Source organism: Hermetia illucens, chromosome 4 (assembly GCF_905115235.1).
Source record: "Hermetia illucens chromosome 4, iHerIll2.2.curated.20191125, whole genome shotgun sequence".
Lineage (NCBI taxonomy): Eukaryota > Metazoa > Arthropoda > Insecta > Diptera > Stratiomyidae > Hermetia > Hermetia illucens.
In genome coordinates this window covers 153431413-153453531 of record NC_051852.1, presented here as the reverse complement: position 1 = coordinate 153453531, position 22119 = coordinate 153431413, and the positions used below count along the sequence as shown (strand labels likewise).

At 43.3% G+C, this 22119-nt stretch overlaps 1 protein-coding gene and 1 long non-coding RNA gene across 3 annotated transcripts in view; both read right to left on the bottom strand.

Annotated features, from left to right (window-relative positions):
- The window catches only part of LOC119653521, an 85307-nt gene extending 76661 nt beyond the window's left edge, over positions 1–8646 (bottom strand). The window contains exons 1-2 of one of the 2 annotated variants that reach the window (XR_005249710.1): positions 8397–8646; positions 785–822 (exon numbers count right to left, since the gene is read on the bottom strand). This is a non-coding gene — a long non-coding RNA (uncharacterized LOC119653521). The remainder of the gene's footprint in view (positions 1–784; positions 823–8396) is intronic. The other variant, XR_005249711.1, reaches the window with a different exon arrangement.
- The window catches only part of LOC119653520 (ras-related protein Rap-2c), a 468746-nt gene that overhangs the window by 164685 nt on the left and 281942 nt on the right, over positions 1–22119 (bottom strand). The window lies entirely within an intron of this gene.

Genomic DNA, 22119 nt, shown 5'->3' with positions numbered 1-22119 from the left:
CCATTGGCAGCAGAAGAATGACTGCGACAAAAATGGAGGGGTCGCACCATTCGAATCTGTTCCGAGAGTGAGGCAGCATTGTCAGCACTAAACGGCAACGACATATCAAGCCAGTTGGTGTGGAGTTGTCATCAGGTGCTGCTGAAACTTGGCCGACTAAACGGAACATTCCTGATGTGGGTGCTGAGGCATTGAAACATCGCTGGTAATGAGGGAGCTGACAGACTGGCCCGCCGAGGGTCTGGATCCACAATGGTGGGGCCAGGAGCGGCTTTTAGAATCCGGAAATCCACTGTCAAGCCTACTCTGAAGGGTGAAATTGCAAGGATTCACGCAGCCGAGTGGACAAATTTGAACTCTTGCGGGCAGACGAGGATCCTTGTGAAAGAACCTGGGGTCGCCAGAGCGGCATTTTTGTTGTCCCTTAAGGAGTTGGACATGAAAACCCTAGTAGAGTTTTTAACGGAACACTGCCCCTTCAATTCCCATATGGAAAAGATTGGGGTGGTGGTTTTGGCTATGTGCAGCCAATGTGAGGAGGAGGAGGAGACGGCCCTGCACTTTTTATGCAGCTGCCCGGCCTCTTCAAATCTCAGACGGAGACACCTTGGTAAGGTTTTCTTCAAAGAAGAATCTGCATACTCTCCGCTTCTGCAGAAGGTTTTCAGATTCACTAAGGCCTGCGAACGCCATAGGCGGGAAGTGATTTACGGGGATAGTGCAATGGGCCTAACAATGGCCTTAGTGCTCGGAGCTGCGGCTATGTGATTTACTTACGGCTTACCAATTGCCTACTGTGTGCAGGTTAAAGACTCCACTCACCTGTAAAAGAAAAGAGTAAGTTGTTAGTAATTATTGATAGGATCTTGCGCAAGTAATGGGAAGTATAGTATGAAATGTAGTTAACAAACATCATTAAAATCCATTCAAAAAGATGCACCAGAGGAAGCCCTCAGAAGGAAGTAGAAATACCAATAATTAGAGCCCCAATACTCCAATCAACAATAACTTTAATTTCCATAGGATCCTCCACCCTGACTTAATATGCAACACAAGCTACTAATTTATGGCCAATAGCCTTGATTGAACGTCGTCATGCATTTTGACCACAATTTAAGAATAGATACACGCGTAGACGAATGATATCCGACTTTGGGCAACAACAACCCAAAGATAATCAAATTCAATTAAATATAATTGTGCAATTGCACAAATGCACTGATACTGATATATGTACTGTCCAGCCATGAACGGGATGTGTGTAAACGCCAAACCTCATAGGCGATAGCATTATGAAATGCTGCGTGAACGTACAAACTAATGAACTGGAGGCTATTGACTTTGACATTCCTTTATGGCTTGACTCGAGCAATAGAACACAAGGAAGCCTTCCAAATAATTACATGTCGATTCCCATTCGAATACAAATAATTTGCCATCAATATTGCTATCAATATGTTTGTAGGCACACCATTCTAATTGGCGTTTTATTATGCACGTAATGAAGCAGTTGCACGCTATTGCGTTTAGGAGTTGGTGATAGCCCAATGGGAAAGTGGTTTCTTGTAGAGTCTTCGGTGTAGTTTGGAACCTTAGTGGTTACTTCGGGAATGGAGAAGATATGAACGTAGTTGAGACATTTGATCTGGTCAAACCATCTACTGACATATGGGTCATCTTGGAATCTAGAGACTCTCCAAGGATATATCAGGAATCCTGTCTCTCAGTGATTGCCTAAGTCAATAGCCATTTACGCACTAATCCGCAGAAATGATAGTGTCTTCCTGATACCTCCCATATTGCTCCAACCCGTACTATCTCCACAATTTCAGCTTTCTCGATCATAATAACTAACCAAATGGAAATGTACCATCCAACGAGCCCCCTAATAGGTATATTTATTGTCCTCCAACATAACCCTGGATAACACTTTCAGATCCGCATCTGAGTTGTCCATTTTGCACTTCGGAAATTACCTGGCGCAATTTCCACCATTATTTCGCTCCCTCAACCAACTTTCTCAAATGTCCCACTGGTACCATTCTCGACAGTGAATCACCCCATAAAGTTCCCAACCCGGACGCACTATATCGGCGATATGTGACCGTCTATCTACTTACATCCACTCCCAACCACTCCAGCAAACTGCACATTACCAGTAGAATTTGGGGTTTAAGCTGGTCAAGTCAGATAGATATGTGGCGTTGGGTTGTTGTGAAAATATCTTTTTGTGCAGGTGCACATGACACGACTTACAATAAAATTAGGTGTCTTACGGTCACTCAGATTCAGATGTGGATTGTGGGCGAATATGTGGTGGCAAAATTCACCTGTCGTCGTCATGGTCGTTGTCGACAATTCACCATGTCGGATACCTTCGAGGACCGGAACTATAAAATTCAATGTCTAGAGAGGGATATTAAAAGAGCTAAGCTACATAGTTGCTTGTTCGTTTGCTTCTTGAGTGAACATTCATGCTCGTGTGCAGGAAGGACGAGTATGCAAAGAGGACCAGGAGACCTTAAACTTTGTGACTGAGAGCTTCAAAATGGTCAAGTGATTATCACCGAAAGCTTGGAAATTGAATGTGGTTAGAGGGCAACCACGCATGTAAGTACCAGGAGCATGGGAAGCAGGGAAGCATAGGGCATTAATGATTTACGTGGTGGATGTCCTTCAATTGCGGTTTTGTTGCCTGCAGACTATATAGTTGGAAAGATCTTGACTCTGAGGTTTATAGGAGCAGGAGAAGCAATGAAAACCATATTAACAATTACCGGCAATCAGGATATTATCCTCAATTTGGTTAATGTAATTATTTGTTTCCTCTCAGGGTGCGGGGTTAATGAACTATTCTGACTAATTTTAAGTGGGAAGAGCAATAAGGGGAAATAATCAACCCAATTCGACCATTACCAACTTTAACTACACGTCAAAACTGAGAGATTGGCCGTTACTGTCCCTTTAGATCCACTAACATAACAGCCTGTATTGCCTTCCTGGATTGAAGAAGTTGAGACTCTGTAAGACCGAAACTACCTCATACCAGCAAAGTTGACGCTTTTCTGAAGGATATCTGGGAACGATGCAGTCAGCGAAGCGTAATTTGATGCAATTCGATGATACCACCCAGACTTTCCAACGAACCGTCTTAGACGATTTTCATCCCTGAAAACTCGAGATAGTACGTACCTTGTCGGGATCGGTACAAATCGTCTCATTACTACTGATGTGCCCTAATTACCAATCTCCTTCATACGAAAATTGAATTTCCGGACTTTCGATGTCAAACCGGCGAGCCTCATACAAAGAGCTACTTCACTAGTAGAGGTCGAAGGTCTCTGAAGTCAGCAGCAAGAACGAGGTTAGCCTGATTTTATTGCCACACTTATGGTAAACTTGCAACTTTCAAATTCCCTTCCCCATCCCCGATAACCTTTTCTGTTCCTTGGAATATAAACGGTGGTCAAAGGAACCCATTTTGAGCCAATTACGGACATCCAAGCGGCCGTGACGAGGGTACTCGCGGACATCCCAGTCGAAGCGTTCCAGAAATGTTATGAAGGGTGGAAAACGTGCTAGAATCGCTATACAGCTACTCAAGGGGACTACTTTAAAGGGGATCGCCAAGTTGAAGAATAATTTTTAAATATACGGTTTTTATGGAATCAGTTCCATTAGTTAATTGTCTAACCTCGTATTATAAATAAACAAATACTTGTTGTCGCAAGTGAGCAAGGATTACCTTGTTCATCACCCGCTGCATGGTTTGAGGCGCATCGCAGAAGCCGAACTGATAGAACAGTCGTGTGAAGGCAGTTTCATGCTGACATGCCTCATCCATTGGAATTTGCCAGTATTAATCTTTCAAATTTTGACTGAAAGGCCAGGCGCTCCCCGATTCCCAAATAAATGTCGGCATAGAGAAGCTTTCCCATGTCGTGAGAAACTGAAAACGCTCTCTGCTTAATCGGTTTATTACCTCCGAAATCGATGATGTATGTCATGGGACTTGTACGACCTGAGCCCTCCGATTTGAAGGACGGAAAACTGCCAATGATAGCATTGAGCTATGCTCGCTAATGTGTCATCAAGTGGTGTTGATTGACGGTCTCGATATATTCAATTGAATATGGAGAAGTGCAAATAAATCTTGTGCGAGCTCGAACTTACGCACAAGATCAGCACCGTGGTACAAGCTTGGGTTAACGGCGGGATAGGTAGGAATGAGATCAACTCCGTCCGATCACCAAATGTAATGTCAGCCGACAGTCTGCCTACTGTGGAGTAGCTAGTCCCATTGGCCCTCTTGACATAGATGTCTCTCATTTGTACTAACAATTGCTAATTATTTTCCATGCAAACTCCAAAACCAAACAGCTTACGGTGACTTTGATACCCCCCCAGCAGCGAAAGTGGACAACAACAGCCGCAAGGAAAATTACACAGTAAGCCATGAAAAATTCCCGCCCCTTATAATCCGCACTAACCCCATAAAATCTAAAAACACTACCACCAAACTTATCTCAGCCATCTTATCTGACTTCCCTCCAGAACATGAATATCCACTCAACTCGCATGCTCGGCTCAACACATGCGGAATATGACGCGGCTATATCAACTCTGAATGAGGATATCTCTCCTTCTCGAACGTCATCACAGCAGGAGGTAGTCTGGTTCTGAGAGGACTCGACTTCGCGTACTCCTCCCAAGAAATTCTTGATGAGTTGCATCGCCTCAGCTTCACCGATGGAATAATTGTCCGCCCATACGAGACAAGTACTCCCAGACGTAACTCAAAACCCCCACACCTCTTTTTAGCTAACTCCCAACGAAGATTTCCACAGTCAATCCTCACGGGAGTTAGGGCAATGTTTCACTGCTTGGAAAAGTTTGAAGAAGTGTCATTCCATGAAATCAGAAAGTACCTTAACTATAACTCAATAAATAGGACATACAGCACCTAACTTTCAATGGGTCTTATCGCCGCGTTCAATGTAAGGCACCCATGGTCCACGCGAATGCCTAAGAAACAACAGTCACAACTACCCTTTTTTCGTTCAGGCTGGCGGGTGCCAAACGCAACCCCACAACCCACTAAAGCCAACCCCAAGCCTAGCATTCAACCCAAACCAACCAAAATAATCAACCCTTTAATGAACTAGCTTCAGACACCCACTCACGCCTGCATAGCCAGCAACGCCACACGCCCCAAGAACGCATTCACCTTAGACACCTTGTCCAATATGCCAACCACCCGCTTGGTCGCCCAACTCAACTCCTTCCTGCCTACCTAGAATTCCGTATCCATCCCTGTGGAAAAAATGCTCGACCCCATTTGATTCCTCTACTAAGTCAACAACTGATAAACTAGTTCATATTCCGCATACTTCGCGTGGGTGGATAAGGCGGAGGAACCACTATCTTAATAGCAAACCTCTGGACGCTTAACAGATATTTATATCTATCGCACCAACGCTCGAACTAATAGTCAAATCAATCATCATCATCATCGTCCCCACTGTCCTAACCAATCAAAAGATCCAGGCGGCATTACCAAACTAGCACCATACTCCAAATCCTTCCCGGGAACTTGGAACAAATGAGTCTCCCTTATACTTGGTGGTGATCTAAACGCCCAATATCACGCGTAGTATCATACCACCATGAAGAAAAACGCCAGAAGGTTGGTCAACTGGGACTCCCAAAACTCACACCTTCTCCAACAAACCAATTATACATTGACCACCCATTCATACTTTGGCTTCTAATCTAATCACTCATGCACATATGCCGCTTCCTAGCTAAAAGCCAGAGAGCCAACGTCTCCCTGACCGATGATTCTTATCCTTCGAAAAAGACCCTCACCTTCCCTGGGCAGCTACCACCCTATTCCAATTCTCAACACTTCCTGCTTTACAAAACGTATCACAACAACAATTTTCACCCACACCTCCGTAGACTAATTCTTAATAATTATCCTGTCGATAATCGCAGTTTGCATCAACGATTCTCTCTCCTACTCCTATAATTCACCAGCGGGCATTCGGCAAGGATTGGTGCTATCAGTAAGTTTCTTCCCCTTATATACAGCCGATATCCCTCTCCAGCAAGCTACTAACACTCCTCACGCCTTTAAAACAATCCAGTACGATGATGACCTAATCCTATATACCTATTCCCGGAAAATTTAACCTGCTCAAAACCGGCTAAATGGAACTATCCAATTCCTAAACTCAATCCTCAAGTCCTGAAAATTATTGCTAAATTCCTCGAAATGCGAAGCTATCGATTTTCGAGGTGAGGCCAAACTTATCAAGTGGGGCAGCCAAGTTCCTCACAGCCTTCGCCAAGAAATAACTAGATATCCATTTAAACACCCGTCCATCGCCTATCCCACACGGGAATTCCATAATCACGTATGGCTTCGTCGCCTGGTACGATCTTATCTGCCCTAGTGGAGCGCCTACGAACATGTGAAAGGCGACTCCTCCTAGTATCCCTACCCCAATCCCATCCATACAATAACGAAAGCACCTATTAAGTAAAGACCATTCGCTTCAACGTTTGTCTTGTCAGATCCCTAAAATTCCTCAAGAGAGTCCAATCCAACCTCATCCGTCTATACGCAGCCCTCTGTAGCATCCTTAGCATTATGCACTCAACCGCCAATAACCTAATCCTGCTTTACACTCAATCGCTTCCATTTTATCATTGCGCATCCTCCATTCGAAGGGAGTTTCCCATGACTCTCCCTCCTATCGGTAGTGAGATTCACATCCGTATTAGCTAAAATAAAAAATCGAGCGAGGAACGCGCTGAACCAGGACTGGGCTCTGGAACACGAGATTTTGTAAACGAGGGCTTAGACTCTGGAATCCTCGAAACAGTCTTCATACAAATGTCAAATCTGCCAACAAATCCGTTATCAAAATATTGATTTACATAGATGCCCCGCATATTCATTGCATTCATACTTGCTGAGAGAGGCTTCTTCTGTAGATCATCGCTCTACTGCATTAAGTGACAAATCTTGCGAATGGTACTAGCGGGAAAGTACAGAAGCTATCTTTGAACATCGCACCACACAACGTATGTAGGTATCTACCAATCCGTCGTCTATTAAGGGATTTTCTAGTCTATCAACTAGCGAAAGCACTACTTTAAGGTAGCTGTCAAAATCCTTACACGGACGTCACGGGTGTGACTCCAGATCAACTGAAGGATATCCCAGTCATCCAGCGGGTTCTGCTGGTATCGAGCCTCACAAAAAGTGGTACCCTCAATTCTTCTCACAGGCTGGCGGTAGTCACAATACCAATCTGCTGCTCCATCTCTGCAAAGGGTGTGTACAAAAAAAAACCGCAAGTCGTAGCCCCTCTGTTGAATGACCAGTGCCTCCACGCAAAAAAGAAATTGATTGTTGGGCAAAAATGTTGGTGTGCCATCAGAAACTAGATTACAGAACGTGGTACAGATGGTATTAAAAGGTAGTACCTGGCGTTCCATTAGGCCCGAATCTGTTGTCAAATCTGTAAAAGTTATCAGATTCAGACCTGTCGTGATGTTTGTAAAAATTATTCGCAAAGTGTCTATCGTCATGCCTAATATTATAAGATAGGGAAGCATCTGTCGCACTCGATACATTAGGTGTGTGTTCCAATCGCGCTCGAATCAATCCAGTGATTCATAACGCGATATACTATGTGACACTCTTGCATCCAGAAAGTGCTAGGGTCAACCCAACCTACAGAATCTTTCCTTGTGGCCCCTGTACCGGTTAAATGGCACGTGAGAAAGTGTGGTATCTAAAGGGACGCCCCCATTCCCGAGCCATAGATAGAAAATAAACGTACAAGTGCATGTCAACGAGAGAATTCAGTGCAACTTCTATATTTGTAAGAGGAACTTCACGGTCAATTTTGTCATCTTTTTGGATTTTTTGAAATAGCCAAAGAGGCAGAGTCAACTGCGACCACTTCGGGTGGTTTTTGACCCTTGCTTCAATCCATGAAGTCATCAGAAGCTGCACCATAGCACCTGTCAACGAGCGTTTGTGAGCCACACGTTAGCCAGTTTGAAATGCTGGAAAGGTCCTTGGCACCATGGTGATCCATACGTTGTTGAATATAATTTCGCGTGGTTTGAACACACCATATTGGAACTTGAATCGAAATATACCTTGAATCCTAAATAAACGACTAGTTCGTCAAGCGAGTCATACACCACTACGGTGTCGGACAAAAATATCTCATGTTGTCGGGAGGGCGTATGCCAACCATTATACAATGAGAAACGTAGCAAACCAAACAACAATCCTCCAATGGCCGAGTTTGAGTCGGAGTCTTCAATATCCTTTTGAATTTACATACAAATAAGCCAAGTGAGGAACTTACTTTTGACGAACCCCGGTCCAAAAGGCCTTTTATGCTAGTTCCTGCTAGTTGATTGTGGCTGACATCCAAGATCGCAAAGAATTCTCTGCGAATTCAGCGTGAAGTTTTCCTTTTTTCCAATCGGATAATAAACGCCCAAAACGCCAGAACTATTGAATAAGTTTCGCACTCATTGAAATGAATGACAGGTGTCTACTTGGCACAAGCCAGGACCTTTTTATCCTTTCATGAGCGATGGAGTCAGGCTCATGGTTCCTTTGATTTTTTTCACTCACTGTAGTGGACAACATAAAGGTCTACGGTATCGAAAATAGTTCAAACCCTGTGCAAACGAAGTTTACTCCCTTTCGACTTTTGACTTTTCCTCGAAATTTTTACACCGGGAGTGGAGGTTCAAGACTAACCGGTCACCAGAGCTATAGAGGAGCACTGACCTGCAAAGAGCTCAGAAAAGATGCTTTGACGTTTGTTTACGTTGAAAAAAGTGACAGAAACCCAAAAATGTTGACACACCTCCTCCTTTAGAAGTTACTTAGAAAAAAATAAAAAACAGAAAAAAAAGTTGGAACAATAAGTTTGTTTTTCTGTTGAGCTTTTCTACCTCTTCTTGCTGAACAGCTATCTTATGAACTTCAAACAAGCTGACTGGGACCATTCCTTTATTTGGATTCGCAGAGTTCAGCATGGGTGACCAGGTAGGGGTCATTCACGGATGGACATTACAGGTTTCAAATGATCAGTTACTTGTTAAGGTTCACCTTGTGAACCCGCGGATTATGTGGCGCGTAAGCAGTTTCAGAACGTATAGCTCCGCCCTTAAAATGGTGATTTCAACAAAGAGGCGTCAGATAAGTATGGGCTAACTAAAGATGGCTTTTAGGAATTATATGAGCGAGTACGCGAAGCTGCTTGAAAATCGAAGCAATATCAAAGGAGCGTTTTGCCGGTGGAAGAGCAAACAATCGGTGGAAGAGCAAACAGGTGTGCAAGTGAAAATATGTTTGCACTGAAATATATGGCATTCGTGTTGGCGACACCATGGCATTTACCAGCTCTTCTTCTTCCTTCCCCGCGGCTTACTATTTTTCTTTTCAATTCAAAGTATGTTCCTTTGTATTTTACCCTAAATAGTCGCTCAGATACCTAGATTTTAGTATCTCAAAAAATCCGCCCAATCATTTGCTGAAGTCTCTTAAGGAGAGTTAGGTGGATTATATAACAAAACCACTTCGTGCTCTTGTCGTGTTCACCAAGGAAATACGAGCTCGCCACTCCTCTTTTATCTTATTATGGACACTCTCACGAGAACATCCACTGCACTGTCTCAATCTGACTAAAATCGAAATTTTGACGCCTGACCCCAATGGAACAGGCACTGTCACCGTCAGTATCAGCGATCTGCCAATATCTCGAATCATAACCTTCACCATGCATCACCACAACTTGGATGGAGTGTTGTCCCACAACTGGCGTTCTTTTTGATCGACGCATCAACGAACATCCTGAATCCAAAATTTATCGGTGTCGTCCACTCAGCAATCTACGATTCTGAACAGTTATAGCTGACCAAAAAAGGCAATGAACCTCACCTCGCGGTAATGGAGACAAAAATGTTGGTTTGTAGCACGGGCAGAACACACCATGATTAAATCCAAAATGATGACATCTGCGGTCGATGTGGGGTTGCATCATTCATGCCATGCAATTCGTTCTGACGAGAACTCACATACTAAGATTAGTCTGAGCATCGAAGTCGATGGGAAACGACCAAAACGCTGACTGAAACGAAGACGACTTGGACTGATGACTAGTGAAACATGTTGATTCCGTTTTACATGCGGTGCACTGGAAAAGGCTCCAATCACTATGACTTGCTGGTCGTGATGCAGTAGACGAATGCTCCAAGGTTTATATAGGCGATCAGACCCGAGGCTACAGGGAGGCTCATCTGAAGTGGCAATGAGTCACAAAAACTAACCACGAGTATACTGGTATCATGAGAATAGCCCTCTTAATTTACATGTCTCAGGAGAATTCCTGGTTGGACGTAACTGTCCTTAGCCCACAACCTTGGTTAGTTTTGCTGTGAAACTGGCCGTTCCTCATAAGCTTTAGTCCTATGGCAATTGGTCCTTTATGGAAAAAAGTTATTCGAGTATACATACTGTTTTCTATTGTGTCGGCAGAGTTGTAATATCTGTCAATTCCTGGATTTCGTTATTCTCATGGGAAGATAAACACTGCTGACTATGCTTACTTGCATACTCTTTCGTGATCCTACTAACCATCTGTGTTCATAGGTTCCTATGCACAAAGGAGCATCTACAATGCTTCTTAGCAGTTTGTTTCCGAAAAAGTGATCAACCTTCAAGACAGTTTCCTTGACGCAGCCCCAAAACTGAATACACTACGTCCATATGCGCCCCAATATCTTTTTATAAAAGCTTAAAGTCGTGGTGAGCGTGGTCCATTCTGTTATGTTACCAATGGGAAACGATCAAGGCTAAAACAAAGATAGCGAACGTCGTGACTCCATCCAAATTAAGGCTTTGGCGAAACCAACCAATGAAATGAAAAAGAAGCAAAAGATACAAAAATGATGGATCCAAAACCCTGCCCTACGGTACACCAGCGGCAGAGTACATTCCTTAGTATTTCATCCTCATATCTTGCATAAGAATTTATGCCAGGCACGCTTGCCAAACCTCAATAAACCGTCGCAAATTCAAACACGTACATAGTGTTTGGCTTCATTTGTGACGTTTGCAAGTGCTCGTGGACGATCTGATCGAGGATCGCTTTTTTGGCATAAATCCCTTCCAAAAGATTGACGGCCGTTGAGAATAGCGATATTGGCCAATAGGATATGACTTTAGTGGGCTAACTGTCTAGTTTAGGAACCTTAAAACTTTGGCCAAATTATTTTGAGCGGGAAAGCTAGCACCTATCCTTCGAAAATTCAGTGACACTTTGGGAAGGTGGTAACAAATATCTGCAGTGTCCTTTCCGTGGTTTCAATTATCCTTCAAAAGTAGTAAAACATCATTTTGTCTTCCAAACTTAGCCACTTTAAAGCTTCCCAAGGGACATTTGATGACATATTCTCCTCCCCCATCCTTTTTAGCGTTTACCACTCATATCTGATCCAGTAAATCCATTCGGAAAAATTTGCATTCAACCATAAAACTGATGGAAAGCTTCAACCAGACAATAGAATTCTAAAGGGAGCAACCATGCTGCGAACAAAAAGCAAAGGTAAAATCAGGAAAACTATGTAAAGCTAAAGAAGGGTTACCACGATGACTTTGAAGAAGGAATCCGGGTGAAGCTATAAATTGACAGGGCAAACGAATCCGTTATCCTTCCACTAGAAAGTGCATCACAGCGAATATACATCATCTCCTCGGATCTTAGAAAACTCGCGAAAGAAATGCACAATCAGGGAAAATTTTCTAATGGGATGCAGTTGGATTTTCCCGTTGTGACGAAACGGTAGTGGTAGTGGCGTCTAGTGCAGTACTTACTACCTCAAGTATAAATATACACTCCTCCTGCAGCGGTTTCGTACACATTGCGCGGTTGTTTGTAGGAAAACACTAGGGAATTGTACTCAAGATGTTTGCTGGCTGTTTGAAGGGAAAAGGTTCCATAATCCTTACGGTTCAAAAGAGGACTTAACGTTGTAAAGTGCAAGCCCCGATGGTTTCAAGATGATGGTGTAGGATTACGACGGAAAGTAATTTGACGAGTTTTTCTTAAAGCACAACTCTCTGATGAAGAACATTCCTTTTTCTAAGAATGCAAGCGAAAGGAAATAAATTGGAGGAAGAGTGCATCAAGTCCTGTAATGAGGTCTCAACGGTCAGATCAAATTTCTCCATGGTTGCTGGATAATACCAGGAAGCTAAACGAGTGCCGGTAGAGAACCCTCTTTAGAAGTTATTGACTGAAGGTAAGCTGCATATCTTCCTCCAATTTCCAGATTTTATTTATATACATCCTCAGATACTTTCCGATAAATTACGCTAATTAGTTCGTTGAGAGTCTTCCCTTCCGCCTTCAACACTTGCCATTGAACTCATCTTTTCCGATGAATTCCATAACGCAGAAAACTCATCCATGTATCTACCGTTCAGGCGTTCGTTTAGTTTATTGAGCCAATTAGTATCGCATGTAGTACACCCACGGCTTAAGATGCTTCGGAGAAAGCTTCTATCTTTTGCACAAAATGCTGTAGGAGTATCAACTAATGTTCTTGTACTCAATTAGCGACATATGAACAATTGAAATTATTCCTGTAGACAGTTTCAAGCGAAATAGGAAAAGATACTCGGAAGCCCTTCAATGGCCCCCAAGCCCTTATTTGTGGAGTTAAGGCAACTTTGAGGTACGTGCGCTTTTTCCTAGCAATTGAACTAATTTTCACACGGAAAATTTTCAAAGTTATATTCGAGTAAGTCTCACCTAAGCTGTTTTTACGCGAAATAAGTCGTTTACACAATTGTAATTGCCAAAGTTGTTAAAGTTTTATTATACTCGTTGGAAAGGTGGGATTGCCGGGAAGAACTAGGGAAGGAAGGTTGCAAAGAAGATAGTTAAGAAGCTTTCAACTGAATTCCTAGGCAAACGTGCTTATTAGAAATGTAGGCGATGATAATCGTATAATGGCTGTGAGGAATGAAACTTGATACTGTTGAGGTAGCGCACACTCTCCTTTTTTTCTATACCTATCTTTATGGGTCGTCCACAACCCCATGTTCATTAATTAAAGTATTGCGTTTTCCAATTTATGTAATTTCTTTTCCAAAAGAGTCACTAAATCAACATCTCCAATGATTGTGATTGTCGAGCATCAATCTCTACTAATCGTACCCGGCCGAGCTGCGTCATGGATGTTTATGTCCTTCATTGTGCTTGACCCATTTATATAGGCTTATCACATCAGCAATAGTGAGTGCAAGGCAAGAATTATAATGAGAAAGAAAAGGCTAAGTGGGCGATATGTAATTTTTCCAGTGAATAAATTTCAATTGCTTAAGTTATTATACGAAAATCGCTGCAGGCCCCTGAAGCCAAGGATACCCAAATTCCGACTAAACGAATAAAGAAATTGTCACCTACCTTCAATGCTAGGTGTCTGATTGCGATCTTGGTGGAAGTTAAATTATTGACCAAACATAAATAGGGTTAAAAAGGAGGTTCCCGTCCTATCTTAGACTCTATGAACCACCGAAACCCTACGGCTACAATCGACTTAGAGATCAAGTGACATTGAAACGGTCACACCGCGAAGGTATGTACCAGTGTGAATCATAGGCCGAAGCACTGTAGGAAATGCAAAGCAGCAGACATATCAACAAGAGCTGTGGAGTTGTTCACTGTGCAAAGGGAAGAAGGGTGTGAACCATCGATATACTCCAAACAACAGCAGCTAAACATAGTATAGAAGAGTACTTAACGCAATTCAACCTCAACCACTGCCAGATGGCGTAGGACCTACCCTCGCAAACCATCCGCGAGAAAAATATCGATGCGGCGATAATTAGAGAGCCATATTCGCGAACTTTAGGACCCCATACACTTTCAGAAAGAAGAACCTGGGGTCTATAATGGACCTGACATACGCCACTTTTGCCAGAAGAGTTGCTTGGCAAGTCACTGAGGACTATACGTACGGCCAGACCTGTATTTTCCAGTAGGCAACTGGAGGAGCAACGCAATTATAACTTTGCAAGCCGCATATTTTCGACCAAAGAGCCTTTCTTAAAGGCTGAGGAGAGAAAACCCAGTAGCAACGATCGACAAGAGGCATTGCGAAACCGATTAAAAGACAACATTCGAAAAAAAATGTGTCCGGAATAGCTGCGTGGTTAGAGTGCAAGGCTGTCGTACGGAAGGTCGCGGTTCAAATCTCACTGGTGGCAGTGGATTTTGTATCGTGATTTGACGTCGGATACCAGTCGACTCAGCTGTGAATGAGTACCTGAGTCAAATCAGGGTAATAATCTCGGGCGAGCACAATGCTGACCACATTGCCTCCTAGTGTTCCGTTACGGTCTTGAATGAAGTGCTCTAACACACTTCAAGGCCCTGATCCAACATGGATTGTTGTGCCAACGATTATTATTATTATTATTCGAAAGAAAAGAAACCGCTTGAAACATTTTGCGAAAATACCTAAATAGACCCTTGGGGTGCAGCTTACAGGGTGGTAATGGAAACCTTTTGAAGATCACCTCAGATGACGTATCTGCGCCTTCTGAAAGAAATCGTTGCCACTCTTTTCCAAAACAGCGTAGGACAAATGATGACCCAGATCAACGAGCGCATAGTATCTCCAGTTACCGAGGAACAACTGCGGCAAATATGTGGTAGACAGTGCGACAACAAGGCCCCAGGTTAGGATGGCATCCCTAACAAGGATTTGAAGTTAGCAGTGAAGACAAGGCCCGACTTTTTCATCAACACCTTTGAGGAGTGCTTAAAAGAAGGAATGCTCAATGGAACAAGCAAAAGTTGGTACTCCTTAACGAACCCAATCGGCCTGTTGGAATGAAAATGAAGAGAGTAATTCAGGGCAGGCTGTAACCCATCATCAAAAGCAGCAATCGTCTATCGCAGCAGCATGGGTAGATACAATAAGTAAGCGATGATAAATCTGGTACAAGGAACGCTGGCGCTTGGTAGCTTCTCTACCGTGGCATGGTTTTAAAAAAAACGCATTCAACTTCACCAACTGAAACCGAACTAAAGGTGCATTGACAAATATAGGTGTTCCTCAATATTTGGCCGGTCTAGCCGAATGTTATCTCTCAGGAAAGACTCTCTGTTACGGGACAATTGATGGCCCGAAAGAGCACATCGTCACAGAGTAGGCACCACAGAGCTCAGCACTAGGTTCCTTGCTATGGAATTACACGTACAATGGAGCGCCTGTGCTTCCCGTCCTAGAGGAGGCCACGATTGTCAACTTCGCCGATCACCTGCTAACTACAGACAGATGATACAGCAAAGCACCTAATGAGAACGCCAGAGTTTGTTTCTAGCCGGAGTGGTGCGTTCCATTCTGGTTAAACCGTCAGTTGTGTGAACGGAGGCACTTGCAAACTCTCAGAAACAGACATGAACTCGCTTTACCGGCCGAAGGCTTCGAACTATTTTATGCGTTTTTAGAATATGCCAAAAGAGACAGTATTGGTAGTGGCAGGCATGATCCCAATCGATATTCTAATGCAAGAAATAAGCGTACTCTACTATGTAAGACATATGGAGAGCGAAGAAATGCGGGGATGATTCCACGGATTATTCTGGATGCAGTTGCATGCCCGAGGATCCAGAGGATGTGACGTTCCACTGGCCAAGGTTTACGACGGAGAGAGGAAATCTGAACCAAGCGCTGAGGAAGTCGAAGGAGAACTCACGGTTTCTTACGCAATCATAAAATTACAACTGCTAAAGGTATTTAGGATGAAAAACCTCAAAGGACCATCCCATGAAGTAATCCTTAATTGGTGGTTCGGCGGAACTGGAACTAGAGAAAGGAGAAGGTTCTAATGGATGCGAATCCTGAATCCCACACATTCCAGTTCACGTGGCAAGAGCGAACCCTGCCTTTCTAAGATTTTTACGCCTCCTTGAACGAACAAAAATAATTCTAAGTTCTGGCCATTTTCATTGAACTTTGCCACACGCAAGTTAAGCTTCAAATGAGATTTTGTTGTGGGCTTTCCATCCAGGGCAGAGTGGAAAACCAACGATTATTGCGAGATAACGACACGGTATTCTCTATCGACAGATCAAGGATGATCTCAGGATAGGGTACTCTTGAATACACATGGTGTAGTCCAATCGTACAGTCTTCCGAGGTACGCCAATGTATTGCAAGCGGAAATGGCACTGATATTGAAGGCATGCTGATGTCTGGGGAATGATCTAAACCCTAAGCGTGACGTAATCATACTGATCGACAGCCACTTTGGCATTATGGCGAGAACATCTACAGAGCTGATGAGGTAGTGCAGAGACGCGCTGAACAGTCTGGGCGACTTGCTCAAAGACATACCTCTGAATCCCTGCTGCATAGAGGAGAATGGGCAGGCCTGCGGAATAGCACAGTCTGGAACCCGGTGCTGACTGGAAAGGGTGGGATCTACTCGTACTTCTTGACAGTCGTTGACTTCAGATGGTTAAGGCTTACCACCAGCGCTGCGCAAAGAAGAACCTTGTCCTCTGTTAATATGAGCCACTCACGAGAGTCTTTACGCCAAATGGCCAAATGGCATGGTTTGTAGGTCATTCTTCACTGTACAGTAACAGGGTATCAATTCGGGCGTTGGTACTTGCTTCTTGCTTGCCGTCGTTTGGCCTGAATTTGCCTGACTAAATTGAAACAAGGCACTGCCCAACAAACCAAGTGCCCAATTTTATTGTGGAAGATAGTGACCAGCCTGTTCCCACATCAAGGTAGCTGTACTATTGCGATCGAAAAAAGCATGCCCCAAAGAATATTCTAGCTGTGAGCTTAGGAGCCAACAAAGCACCAGGGCTGGACGAAATACCAAAGTGATTCATTTCCACTTTTGATACCTATTTGGAAAGGGGCATCTTCCCGGATCAGTGCGAAAAGTAGATGCTGGTGCTGCTACCAAAGAGGAACAAACCCAATGCTTCGCCATCCTCTTACCATTCCATTGTTTTCTGGACAGTATGGAAAAGCTGCTGGAATAGATAATATGCAAGAGATCGTTGTCAATTGTGTAGGAAGCAGTAGACATAGCAGAGTTACAGTCCAGTTTCGCGATGCCGCCCCACAGAGGCACCATAAAATATTTCCAGTTCTGCGGAATGCCAACATATTATAGGATCCCTTACTGGTTGGATTTGCCCACGTATATTGAGCGATTCAACAGGAACTAAGTCGTGGATAGACGACACAGGACCAGTTGAATATTTGGTAACCGGCTGAGTGGCTAACAGATCAGCACTGGGCACATTACTCTGGAACGGCCAGGTTAATCAAGCAATGGTGGTATCACAAAAGCTAGCGGAATACAAAGCTGAAACTAGTTTTGAAGTTTCGTGTGAGACAGCATATGATAGGTCCCTGCGATGTTCCAGATATAGAATACCTTGCTTTTATGCTGGATCATTGGTTAACTTTCGAAAAACTAGACTTATGCAAGCAAGAAAGCGAGGAAAAGCTGTAAGTGTGCTAGTTGGCATAATGCCCAACACTGAATGGTCGAAATCACCAAGAAAACTGCTACCCAGAGTATGCACATCCATTCTAGTAAACGCAGCAATAATTTGGGCGAGGGCCCTTACTGTTAAGACGTATAGGAAGAGACTGCAGTATATCGTTCAAAAGCGGTAAGAGTCGCTAGCGTATTCCGAACAATGTAAGACGCAGGAGATTCCGTGGTTGCAGGGGTATTGGCCAAGAAGACTATACACAGGATGAGCAACTTCAGCAGCAAAGAGGGTATGGAATCTTATTGTATATCGTTTTTGTGTGTGTTTCTTCATCTTATCCTAGCAGGAAACGGATGCATCCGAAAGATTGATTTCCTCCTTACTTAATACGAGAACATACATAGAACTATTGCCGAGAATGTTGCGCGTGTTTGCTTCCACCAAGCTTCTCATAGAGGAATTTTGAAGCATCAATCGCTCAGTGATTCAGTGAATCTTTAAGGGAGCTTAGCCTTTAGGGTCACGCTGGAATTTGCGAAGCCATAAACAGCTGTGCAATATCTATTGTTATGACAATTGCTGCCATTTGCTCGCCGCAACTCGCAGCCACGTGAGCGCACACCAATGCACTGCATCACATACACGGCATTAACACCAGTCCTTATGCACGGAATTTCGCTCGCACAACTCCCGTCCTGGTCGAACATGTGCAAGATTTTTTCGTCTCCATAACATTTCAAAGAATTTATTGGGAGTTCAATCTCCTGTGTACCGTCTTCTTGACATTCTGGCTACTGAAATTGTCATTCTATACCACGAAAGACATATTGAAGGGTACATAGAACCCAGAAATATGATAAAGCCAAAGTGGCATGATCTCTGGCAACGCAGATGGGACGAGTTTTCGAGCGGTCGATGGATGCATCAGGGTATGGATTGAGCGGAAACATGGAGAAACCAACCAACCAACCAACCAGCATTACCCAGTTACTCACGGGGCACGGTGGTTGCTATGGGCCATATTGTTTTGTATATATTGGCATACCGAAAGATGTAATGCTTCACTGCCCAAGGTTTACGATGCAGGAGCCTGAACCAAGCGCTGGGAGAAGCGTAGGAACGAAGAATATAGTTGCGGAGATGTTGAAGTCAAAGGAGAGCTGGCAAACGGAGGAGACGAGGAGCACACGCTAATCGTCGAATCTCAAGAACTATGAAATGCAGTAAGTGACACAATAAGCTACATTCAGGAGAAACTTCCTAGGCGCTACAGGAAAAGAGGGAAGATTCTCCCCGCTCTTTTTATTGTTTTACTTTTACACAAAGCCTAAATATTATCGGGGGACATCAATGAAACCTTCTGATGGGTCATCACAAATTCGTTATTTACTTCTCGTGTCACGCATTCGCCTATCATAAAGGCCTATCTTGCTGAGAGAAAGTATAACGACATAAGAAAGGTGGCCATTCAAAGTGGATATATTCAATTTGCGGGAAGTCTGATAAAAAAAGAAAAACTTTCCGGCAAAAAGGTCCATAAATCTCTCCCAGACCTTTCATCTCCAAAGTACCTCCGAACTACCAGCACCATATAAACGCCTACACTCAAGCTATCAGCAATAAATTTGCAAATAAAGTCCCAATAATTTTTCCAATTTGGCGTGGGAAATTCTCCCCCAAAAGATACATCCATATATCAGGATAATTTTTTTATCTTTTCTGCTGGAGAATTCTATCGCAATTTTCATCCAATTCAAGGAAATTCCGCCCAACCAAACCATAAATATGGATCTCTGAAGACATTTAAAGTCCATTCTAAATACTTAAGAATACCAAACAGCAATTCAATTCATTCAAATCCCAAACAGGACCAAGAAGTTCGAAAAGGACATACTTTTTTTGGGAGTTTAAAAATTTTCCTATCGTTTAGAATTTTTCAACTAACACTGGAATATGTGCCTCTCTAACATTGCAGCCATTATAATATCCTTTGGACTATTATTTCCCGGAGAAATTGCTTTTTAGCGGCGACAACAAGAGAACGGAAGCTTCTATGAGACTCCAATAATTGCCTTGTGGTTTGCCCAAGTGTGAAAAGGGAGGACAAACGGAAGACAGAAGAAAGCAACTTGGAGGTTAGGAAGGGGGTGAGTATAGGCAGCGAGTAATGCGGAGGTTAACCATACAAGCTTTCGGGGGTTTCTCAATGAGTTGAAGGATTTCTAATATGTCCTGCGGGTGCTGTTTAAGCTGCTTTTAATTTCCTTGTGGCACGGTTTCAATTATTTTGTTAGCAACGAAAAACTTAGACCGTATTCATTTCTAAGCCCCCAAGATATCAGGTGAATTTACAAGTTCCTGGAATTTCGGTCTTTGTAGCAATCCACAAGTGAGACGAGCTTTTTTCAAGGAGCATGTAACAGCATTCAAGGTAGGATTATTTGTGAATCTTTGTGGGGTAACATGCGAAAGCAATTTTGGATAGGTTGCGGGAAGTTTATTTGAAATGATACTTACGGTAATGGAGATGATCTGTTAAAGAATATGCTTTTCGAGAAAATTCAGAAGATTTCCTTGGGGATATGTAGAAGGAGCAATTTATTCGGTACTATTGGCTAGTGGCCCATAGATACGTTAAAATGTCCTTTTGGGGCGTCAAGGTAACAGCACAGCCCATTTGAAGATAGTAGATTCGATGAGAAGAGTTTCGGAGAAACAAGGAAGCCACCACAGATTCAAAGGGGATGATGAATCCATAAAAAGAATTTACATTAAACCAAATGAATCTTCTAACAAATAACCATCATTTGATATAAGGATTTACGTAGATGAAACAATGTTCCAATAAATATGCCTCGGCTTAGTAGGCCTATTGGCTGGCAGCTTCCTTTCTCAAAATTTCTATTCAAAGCGCGAACGGCCGCATAGTAAAGCTAAAAGGATTCCCCCCATTTGAAGGAAAATCAGTTCCCTAAGTCCTCGAGTTTATAATCAAAGAAGAAATGTTCCATTCAAAGCATGCCTAGAATATCAACGGTCAATTTCCCAGATATAATTTTTGAATAAATTAGCCCCGACGACATTGAGATCTAATCGTTTACAAAACACTCTTAAGAAGGTTTTCTTTGCAAAGTACCCTCATTCCGGGAAATTCGCTATTCTGCGAATCTCTTCGCGTCCGTACCATACCCACCGTCTCCAATGATTTTTCTCAATTTTCCGGGGCTCTCCGTTGTTCCGGGTATCCTTCCACTACTTCCTCATCACTCTTCATTAATTCGACCCCCAACTCACTCAACCGCGTGCTCCTGGCCTTGCATTGGAGCTTTTTGATTAAATTTTCAAAAACCCTTCTTCCATCAACCTCAACCCCGTGACGGATTTAATTTACATTGGCAACGCGTAATCCCATGAATAGAAATTGGAGTAAAGCGGGTTATTATGGGATGATCATCACGCCATTAAAACCAACTGAAATGGCTCACGCTTATAGTTTCTGTTGGCTCTTGTGCGTAATTTTTCCGGATAAGGAATGAATTCTCCTTGGCCTTAAAGAGGAAAATTATTGCAAGGTGAGATGTGTGTAGGCGGGAATAAACGAGCAAGGATATAAGTATGTTGGGTCGTGGGTGTAGCGAGGTGAATTCAATGATTTTGGTCTGATGTAGGTGGACGTCCAGGAGTAATAGCCAAGGAAAGTGTTTGCGGCCAATAACGATAGAAATTTACAGCATGGACTCAGGGCGGTTTTCTGTGTTTAAAGGTAAAGGAAAAGAAATCACAGGAAATAATTATACGTTCCATCGCAATAACCCCCTATTATCTGCCATTTGTGAAAGGAAGAAAAATTATCAACATAAAACTTGGGAAAACTAGATAAATCAAAAGCTTTTTCTTAAGCCACAGAAATTTCCAGGTCTACAGAGGAAAACAGGGCCTCAGATAATATATATATATATATATATATATATATGATTCCCTTTCATCCCTTGGTGGGGTATAGCGCGCCAACCACACCTACGAGCCATCATTCCTGGTTACCTGAAATGCGCTTCAGCTCCCCCCAATGACTTCTCGAGTCGTTCTCACTCCTCCTCGACAATTCTGTGGCAAGTGCCCTTGGGGCGACCCACTCGTATGCCATCTTGGGAGAGTGGATTCCACTGCACTGCATAGCCTGCACTGCATAGCCCGCAATGCAATTGTCGCCCCTTCTAACACATCGCATACGAATGCCAAGCATGTGCACCGACCAAGTTCCTCGTTTGGGATAGTGCCAACCCAGCGTACTCCAAATATACGGCCCAGACAGGTATTGACGAAAACTTGGTACCTTTGAGTATCAGTGAAGGGCACTTTCCATGGCCCGCTCCCATGTAGCAACACAGAAAGAACCCTAGCTCAGAACAACTTCAACTTGATCTTAGCTTTAAGGTAACTGCATTTCCAGATTTTAGACAGGGCAGCGAAAGCGGATCTAGCACTGTTAATGCAACATCTAGTTTGGTGCCGCCATCGACTTCCTAGATAT